Below are 8,163 nucleotides of genomic sequence, written 5' to 3'. Positions count from 1 at the left end.
ATTTTGAATTAAATTTAAATTTTATATTAGTGTAATATAAGGACAATTATTTTAATTATATTTTTATAAAAATTATAACATAAATTTTAATTTTATTTATATTTTGGTAGGTTGCAAAATAAATTGGTAGGTTGGTTATTAAAGGATGGTCGCTCTCAACTTTATTACTTTCTTTTTATTTTCCATCAATTATTTCAACAAAATAATATGAACCTCATTTGCCATCTCATACCACTTAAATTATTATATTTTAAAAGTATTTTTTCTATTATTTCTCTTAATTAAGTTTTAATTCAATTAGTATGAATATTATTATCAATATAGGTGCGTTGAGCGCATTATCCACCTATTTATGAGTGATGAGCGGCTATATATAACTCTAGGTATTGTGTAAAAAAAAAAGATATATTCGAACTTATATTAAGATTGTTAAAAATATATATTATCTTTTTCTTTAAATTTTCATAACATATTTTATCGTTCTTTTTAAACTTAATTTATTAAAAAATTATTTTAAAAGTGTCTAATAAAACTTAAAACTCTCAAATTTTAAAATATTCTATTTAAACAGAAAAGAAATAGAAAATTTTATAAAATAAAGGAAATTGGTGTTTAATTGTTTATAAATTTTGCCCTTCTTAATGAAAAGAAAATTAAATATGGGTGAGGGCATGGAGCCCAGAAATAGACAGTAGCATAAAAATGCTTAATTTGTGAAACCACATTTTATTTTTCTTTTTTCTCCATATTTTGAAAGCACAGTTTCTAGATCTAGCAACTCGTTATTCGAATGAAAGAAAAATTGTTGTTCATTTTTCTTTTTAACATGAGAGTGATCCATTTAGTGTAAAAACTAAAATAATTTTACATATTTTCATCATTATTTATATGATTAATATTTTAAATATTTATATAGATCATGCATATTAAATTTAATATAAAATTTTAAATTATTTAATTATATAAGAAAATCCAATTATTGAATATATATTAATATAAAGAATAATTTAAATTAATATGATTGAAATATTGGATCGATTCAAAAATTTATAAGTATGAAAAATATAATTATATTAATAAATTAATGGTTGAAATGTTAAGATATTAATTCTACAAATAATTATGAAAATATGTAAAACTCCTTTAATTTTTACCCTTTCCTTTTATCATAGACATTAATATGGAAAGTTTCAAATGTGGAGCACTTCTTTGGTTGACTAAGCTGAAAAGTTTGTAGTATAATTTATTGGGTAAACTTCTTATTTAGTCATTCAAGTTTATTTGTATTTTTATTTTGGTCATTCATTTTGAAAATTTGTTATTTTAGTCATTCTTGTTAGATAAGCTGTCAATTTTAGTCACTCTTATTAAATAAGTTATTAATTTTATTCACTCTATGGTTAAAATGAATTTGATCTCCAAATGGAATCTTGACGTGACTGGTATAATAATAAAATTAGCCATCAATATTTGCTCATTTTATTAATTTACCCTTGATTTTAAAAATAAATAAGAAATTTAACTCTTAATATTTACACATTATACCAATTTGATCATAATTTTAGAAATTAAAATTTTAAATTTAAATTTAAAAATTATTAAAATTTATAAATATATATAATACGCAAAAATTAAAAAGAAAAAAGGCGATAACCCCTAAGCAATGCCATGAAAGGTAACCTCTTTTTCTATCTCTCTCTTTTTCCTTTTAATTTTTTTTATTGTGTGGATTTTGCTTCTTCATTTTTTACTTGTGGTTTTGCAAATTGTGTCCGATGAGCAGAGATGCAAAAGTATTGCTAGAGAAATTGATGAAGAAGGCGGCACAAGCAACGGCTGGAGGGAACCATCAGAGGAAAAAGTTGGGAAGTAAAAACAATAAATTACAGTGGAAAGATGGTGGGGAATCAGATGATTTTAGAATGCAGGGTAAAGAAAGTAGTGTTATTATGTTAATTGGATTGGGAAAATCAAATCTTTGTCTTACATTTTAACAAACACTTGGAGTGCATTTGTTTTAAGTGATTTGCAATGGAATTCGATTTCCTCTTTAGCAACATTATCTTATTAATTGCCTTTCAAATTCTAAAAATTCAATAATCCTCCTTATTATTTTGATTCAAATAAATAATCTAAATTGGCAATGAAAACTTAAATGAAAAATAAATCCATTTTTACAATGATCAATTAAAGTCAAACTTATATAAAGTCAAACATATATAAGCTCAAAATGATAAGCATCGAAAATATTTAAGAGAACGAGGAAGAAAAACTGGTGTTGATTGAGAAAGATGAGAAGGAAAAATGTGGACTTTGGGAGAAAGAAGTGTAAAATATATTAAATTTTAACAAATTTTAAATATATATTTATAAATTTTAATAATTTTGAACTTTATGAATTTTAATATTTTAAATTTTGATTTAAATTTTCTTAATTTTAGAATCATGACCAAATTGGTATAATCTGTAAATGTTAAAAGTTAAATTTATTTATTTTTTCAAAATCGAGATTAAACTAATAAAATGGGTCAACATTGAAGGCTAATTTTGTTATTATACCATGCCATATCAACATTCTATTAGGTGATCAGAACTTATTTTAACGGTAGAGTGGCTAAATTGTCAACTTACGTAACGGAAGTGGCTAAAATTGACAACTTATTTAATAGGAGTGACTGGAATAACAAATTTGTAAATGGGTGACCAAAATAGGAACATAGGTAAACTCAGGTGACTAAATAAGTAGTTAACCATAAATTTTAACAATTTTAAATATATATTTTAAAATTTTTTGAGTATCTTATCTATTTTTATAAATTTTAATAATGTTTGAATTTTTATGTATTTTTAATTTTAATTTATACTTTCTTAATTTTTAGAACCGTGACTAAATTGATATATTGTGTAAATATTAAGGGTTAAATTTGTTGTTTTTTCAAAATTAGGATTAAATTTTTAAAATAGGTAATTATTGAGGGCTAATTCTTTTATCATACCAGGCCACACCAATATTCCATTTGATTATCAAATCTATTTTAAAGGTAAAGTGACTAAAATTGACTACTCATCTAATGGAAGTAACTAAAATTAACAACTTATCTAACATGAGTGACTAAAATAACAATTTTTTTAAATAGGTGACCAAAATACCAAAATAGAAACGTAAGTAAACTTGGGTGACTAAATAAGTAATTTACCCTAACTTTTAAAATATATTCATATAAGAAAACTTGGAAAATTATATTACCGCAAATATATATATATAATTTTAATTGATTTGTTAATGTTATAAAATTTTACTTAATACAAAATTTTAAAACAAAAACATATTAAATAAGATAAGTAGGTTGATAACTATTTATCCCTTAATGCATGACATTAAGCTATTTTTATATAAATAATCTATTTATTTTAAATTGAATTAACTTTTAATGTTATAATATTAAAACTACTTTATAGTCCATTATTAACCTTAAAATATATTTGTAAACAATGACCCATATTAACAACATTAATCAAATTAAATTTTTATATATAAATATAATTAGAGTTAATTACATTTATAGAAATGAAGGGTTATTTGTTTGGCAAACCGAAACTGTGGTTAAAATGGTGTTTGGAATTGTGGCCACAGTTTTGACCACGAAACAAAAAGTGCAAAAACAATAAAAAGAACATTAAGATTGTTTACGTCTGCGAGACCTTGCCCAGAGTAATGGTTAATTATCTTTTTCACAGTACAACCAATTATTTAAGTCCTAGCACTAGTCTAACACTCACCAATTTAGTGACTTCACCATTGTACAAAGACTAGATCACACTCCCACTAAGCATCCCCTTTGAAAACTTAGCTTTGCAACTTAAGAGACTCTCTTGATTGGTTAAAAAATAATGCACACACATGTTCCTAACTTGAACAAATTTGTGCTCTATAAAACTTTCAAAGTCACGGTTACCCTTTAACCTAGGCAAAAGCTAAGTTTTTATAGTACATAAATTTTGTTTACATAAGAATTACAATCTAATCACTTCTCTATATAAAATGCTAAAAATTAGCATAAGATAATACTTCCTTAAGAGTTTTGATTTAATCCAATGCCTTCAAAGATAGAAAGTGACTTTACTTGTTCTACAAGTAACTAATCTTAATCTGCAAGAAACCAATCTTCAAGTCTTTAATTCAACTCAATTATTCTTTATGCTTTTGGCTTTACTCGTCCAATATCATAAAATAAATACCCCAAAGCTTTTGTTCTGAAATCTGTTGACTCTTGAAATAGGCAAGTAAGATAATGAAACAGTGCCTAAAGATGTGACCATTGTTTGAGCCACAGAAGCAACCACAAAATTAACCTTACCTTTAAATGCGACAACAATCTCCCCATTAACAATTTTTGAACAAAAGATATACAGGGAAAATAAAATCATCATAATTACGTAGTCTCCTCTTAAGTATCTCTCCCTTAATCAAACACTCTCATATTTATTATCACAAAAGAGAGCTATCTATTGTTGTATGTATGAATACAGTAAAGACAATAACATGATTTAAAACATATAAGGGCAAGAGTACAAGCTTGCTAGACTGAGTGAGCATTAGAGAAAAAGTCATACCAAATTAATCGAGAATTGGAACTCGAAGTTTGTGGTAATTTTTGCACAAAAGATGATGTGGTTATGGTTGCATAAAAAATCATCACACCACCATTACTACCTCTTTTTATTTAAGGATTGCAAAGGGGTCATCGAAGTTGTCTAACCAAAATATCCAGCTTCATGTCCAATGGCTTGCTATTTTGAGCTTTGAGGTCCTTAATTTGCCTCTCATTGGTAGCAACCTCATTAGAAAGCAACTTGAATAGCCCCTGATCAACAACAACTTATGTGCTTGAGGAACCAAGAATTGTGCCTGCATTTGTGCCAATAGTTTCAGGCATTATTGTCTCTTAAGTAGGCATTTCTTCCTCTTGCACACTCCCAGGGTCTAAGTGAGTAGCCATTTGTGGGAGAACTTTAACTCTAGAGGCATCTTCTCATGCTTTTTAGTAGCCTTGATAATTTTATCACTTTGCAAAAACAATATTTGAAATATGAGAGATAGATAAAGGAGACTGGGCTTACTGTAAACCTTTTCAGCATGTTGACATATTTCACCAAAGATCAAGTCTCCAATATCGAACTGGACCCCAATTCCCACCTTCCTTAACAAGGTAGCCATATTCTTTGTCACATTGTGTCTATAGCTATTGAGAAGCAATCCTCATAGTTATGGCATAAAAGGTAACATATGTTGGTTCCAAGGTAGATGAGTGTAGTTCAACACCAACAGGATAGTTAAGGTGAACACCATTTGTAATTTGTACAACAATTATGTTTTTAGATTCCCCAAACTTCACATCCTTAGTGCAAGGATGGTGAAGCAAGTGTCTTATGTGTGTAAGGTTAAACTATACCAACTTACTCATACATAAACCTGGTGATGTAACTTGCTGGTGGGGTTATTTACAGTTTGCAACAAGTTGGCATAGAACTCCAACACAATAAAGCTAAACTAATTGATCAGATATGAGAAGCTCATTCTTCCCCAAGATAGTGTTGATAGTAGGATTACCAAAACTTTTCTCATGGATGTTTTGCTCCATAATAATATTGTTCTTGGTCAAGGCATCATATCATTTAGCACTTGCAATGGTAATGTAAACCTTATCATAGGTTTGCAACAATGCTTCTTCATATTGCTTTTTTTCTTTCTCAGAAAGCTTTCAAGGGTCTACATCCCTCAAACTTTTAGTAGGTTGCTTGGGAGAGATTATCATCAATACCTAGTTGGGGAGAAAGAAATGTATCATTCAATCAAATAGTGGAGGAATTAGGGTTACCTTGTACGATAACCTCCACTAGAGACTCTAAACATGATGTAAAAGAATCAGAAGCAAGAGGATCACTGAGAGCATGTTCAATTTTATTTAGAACTAGGGCAATAACCACTATTGGCTTAAAGGATTTTTTAAGGCTTGTTCTTTCCTGGTCCTTCTGGTCTTTTGTAGCATCAATAGCTTTCTCTTAAGCCACCTTAGATGGTTCATCTACTCTCGGTGCAGTCTATTTTATCTCATGGTAACCATTACATCTTCTTTCATGAAAAGTCAATTACTATCAAGTAGTAATCAAGTCATTCATCAAAAAGATTAACAATTCGTGACCATGTTTACTTTTCATCTACCATATAATGCCAATGAGAGGATATCGTTTATCCATATCTTCGGCTATGAATTCTACTATTGTGAATGACGCTACATAATGCAAAAGTTGCATACTTAACGCACCAATATTTGATTCTTTATCTATTTAAACTCAGGCTTTTACTTACTTTAAAGTATACGAGTCACGTAGTCACGTATACATAGTTTGTCATCCACTTAAAATTAAAGTATGCCACACTGTGGATGTCATAAGTGAATAAATCTATAAATGGATTCAAGATCTATTCTCTTTGGGCCTAGTTCAATGTACTGTCAGTCCAGTCAATCACATCTGTGTCTCTATCTTCTGAGAGTCATCCACTCCGATGCCCAAGACAAGACATCTCCACAATTGGACTTGATAGGCAACATATTAGTCTTTCAATCGATTTACTCATTTCCGATTAGACTAAGGACATGTTTAGGTTCGTCTACTAATTTAAGTTGTTTTTTCATATTATGATCTGACCACGTAATACCATTTAGTATTAGTTTAAACATCAGTCAATCGGTGAGGCAATGTTTGCTTTTGTTTTGCTTTGCATACAAAAACTATATGAAGACATTATACAAAGAGTATTAATGTAATCCATGAATTATTTTATTTAACCAATTTGTTTGAAAAAATTACATGTTTACAAACAAATATACTACACTTAGGACACCAGATCCAACAATCACCTACTTGCCCTAGTGAAGTAGATGAGTCATTTTTCACATTCTCATACTCTCTACGTATTTCTCAAAACTCCTAACTAGTAGAGTCTTGGTAAATGGGTTTGAAAGGTTGTCTTGGGATGCGACCTTAACTACACCCACGATTTCGTCTGCAACTGCCTCCGTTATAATGTGATACTTTCTACCAATCTTTTTGTAAAGCATAAAGCAACAATCATCCTCATTTCAAACATTTGCTGTTACTTCTCAATCTCTCCATTTTTAGCAAAGATATCAAAAGAGCTCACTCACACTAAGAGATCTCCATTTATCGAATTAAAAATTTCAACCAAAACTTGCTTATTTATTCCATTTTGCTTTATAACATAATTTATAAGAAAAAATACCTTCTATTATAAGTTTAATTTATATTTTACATATGTATTAGAAATATTTTTATACCAATGAATCATGTTATTATACTCAGTAGTGTAGGAGTATTTCAAATTTTAATCTTTTCATAGATTAATCTTTCTATTCGTGTTTTTAAAGAACGTTGTTTTTAGGTGAAAGTCTCTCATAACTAAGCCTGCAATTTAAGAAAAGTTTAAGTAAAAAAGTTAAACTACCAAATTGAGAAAAATTATATAATTTAAAGTGTAATTTGTAAATTAAGTCAACATTGTATAAAATAAAATTAAAAAAATATTTTTATAATTTCATAATTAAGTTAATCGCAACTCAATAAAGTGAAAATAATAATCCAAAAATAACAGAAGTATTTTAACGGGTCTATTCATAAACCGACCATCTTTTATCACTTCAGCTAAAAAAACCATCTCTTTTTCCTTTTTTTTTTTACATATTTCTCCTTTCTCTATCTTTAAAAAAAAAACATTCTCCTCTTTTTCTCTCAAGTATTTTTAAAGATTTAATTATGCCTCCATCCTTATACTCTTTCAACTTTTAAAATTTAATCTTCTTCATATTATTTTTAAGAATTTAATTATTCTATTTATCTTAATTTTATTAAATTTGAATGTTTTGTATTTTAATATTTAAAGATCTGACCTAAAAATAAAATTTTAGTTGATAACACATATTTATATTTAGAAGATGTATATTAAAAGTGTTCTCAATTAAATTTTAATTTTAAATCAATGAGTAGATGGATTAAAATTTTAAAACTATAAGCAGAAGGATTAAATTTCAAAAATATGAAGAATATAGGGACTGATTGCATAATTAGACTTTAATTATATTT

At 27.7% G+C, this 8,163-nt stretch overlaps 1 long non-coding RNA gene across 1 annotated transcript; it reads left to right on the top strand.

The window, feature by feature from the left end:
- Positions 1 to 1,636: 1,636 nt before the first annotated feature.
- Positions 1,637 to 2,057, top strand: LOC128290083 (uncharacterized). Its single transcript, XR_008279726.1, has 2 exons — positions 1,637 to 1,675; positions 1,784 to 2,057. It is a non-coding gene; the product is annotated as an uncharacterized LOC128290083 (long non-coding RNA).
- Positions 2,058 to 8,163: the final 6,106 nt, after the last annotated feature.

Source organism: Gossypium arboreum, chromosome 3 (genome assembly GCF_025698485.1).
Source record: "Gossypium arboreum isolate Shixiya-1 chromosome 3, ASM2569848v2, whole genome shotgun sequence".
In the NCBI taxonomy this organism is placed as follows: domain Eukaryota; kingdom Viridiplantae; phylum Streptophyta; class Magnoliopsida; order Malvales; family Malvaceae; genus Gossypium; species Gossypium arboreum.
This window is presented reverse-complemented; position numbering and strand designations above follow the sequence as displayed.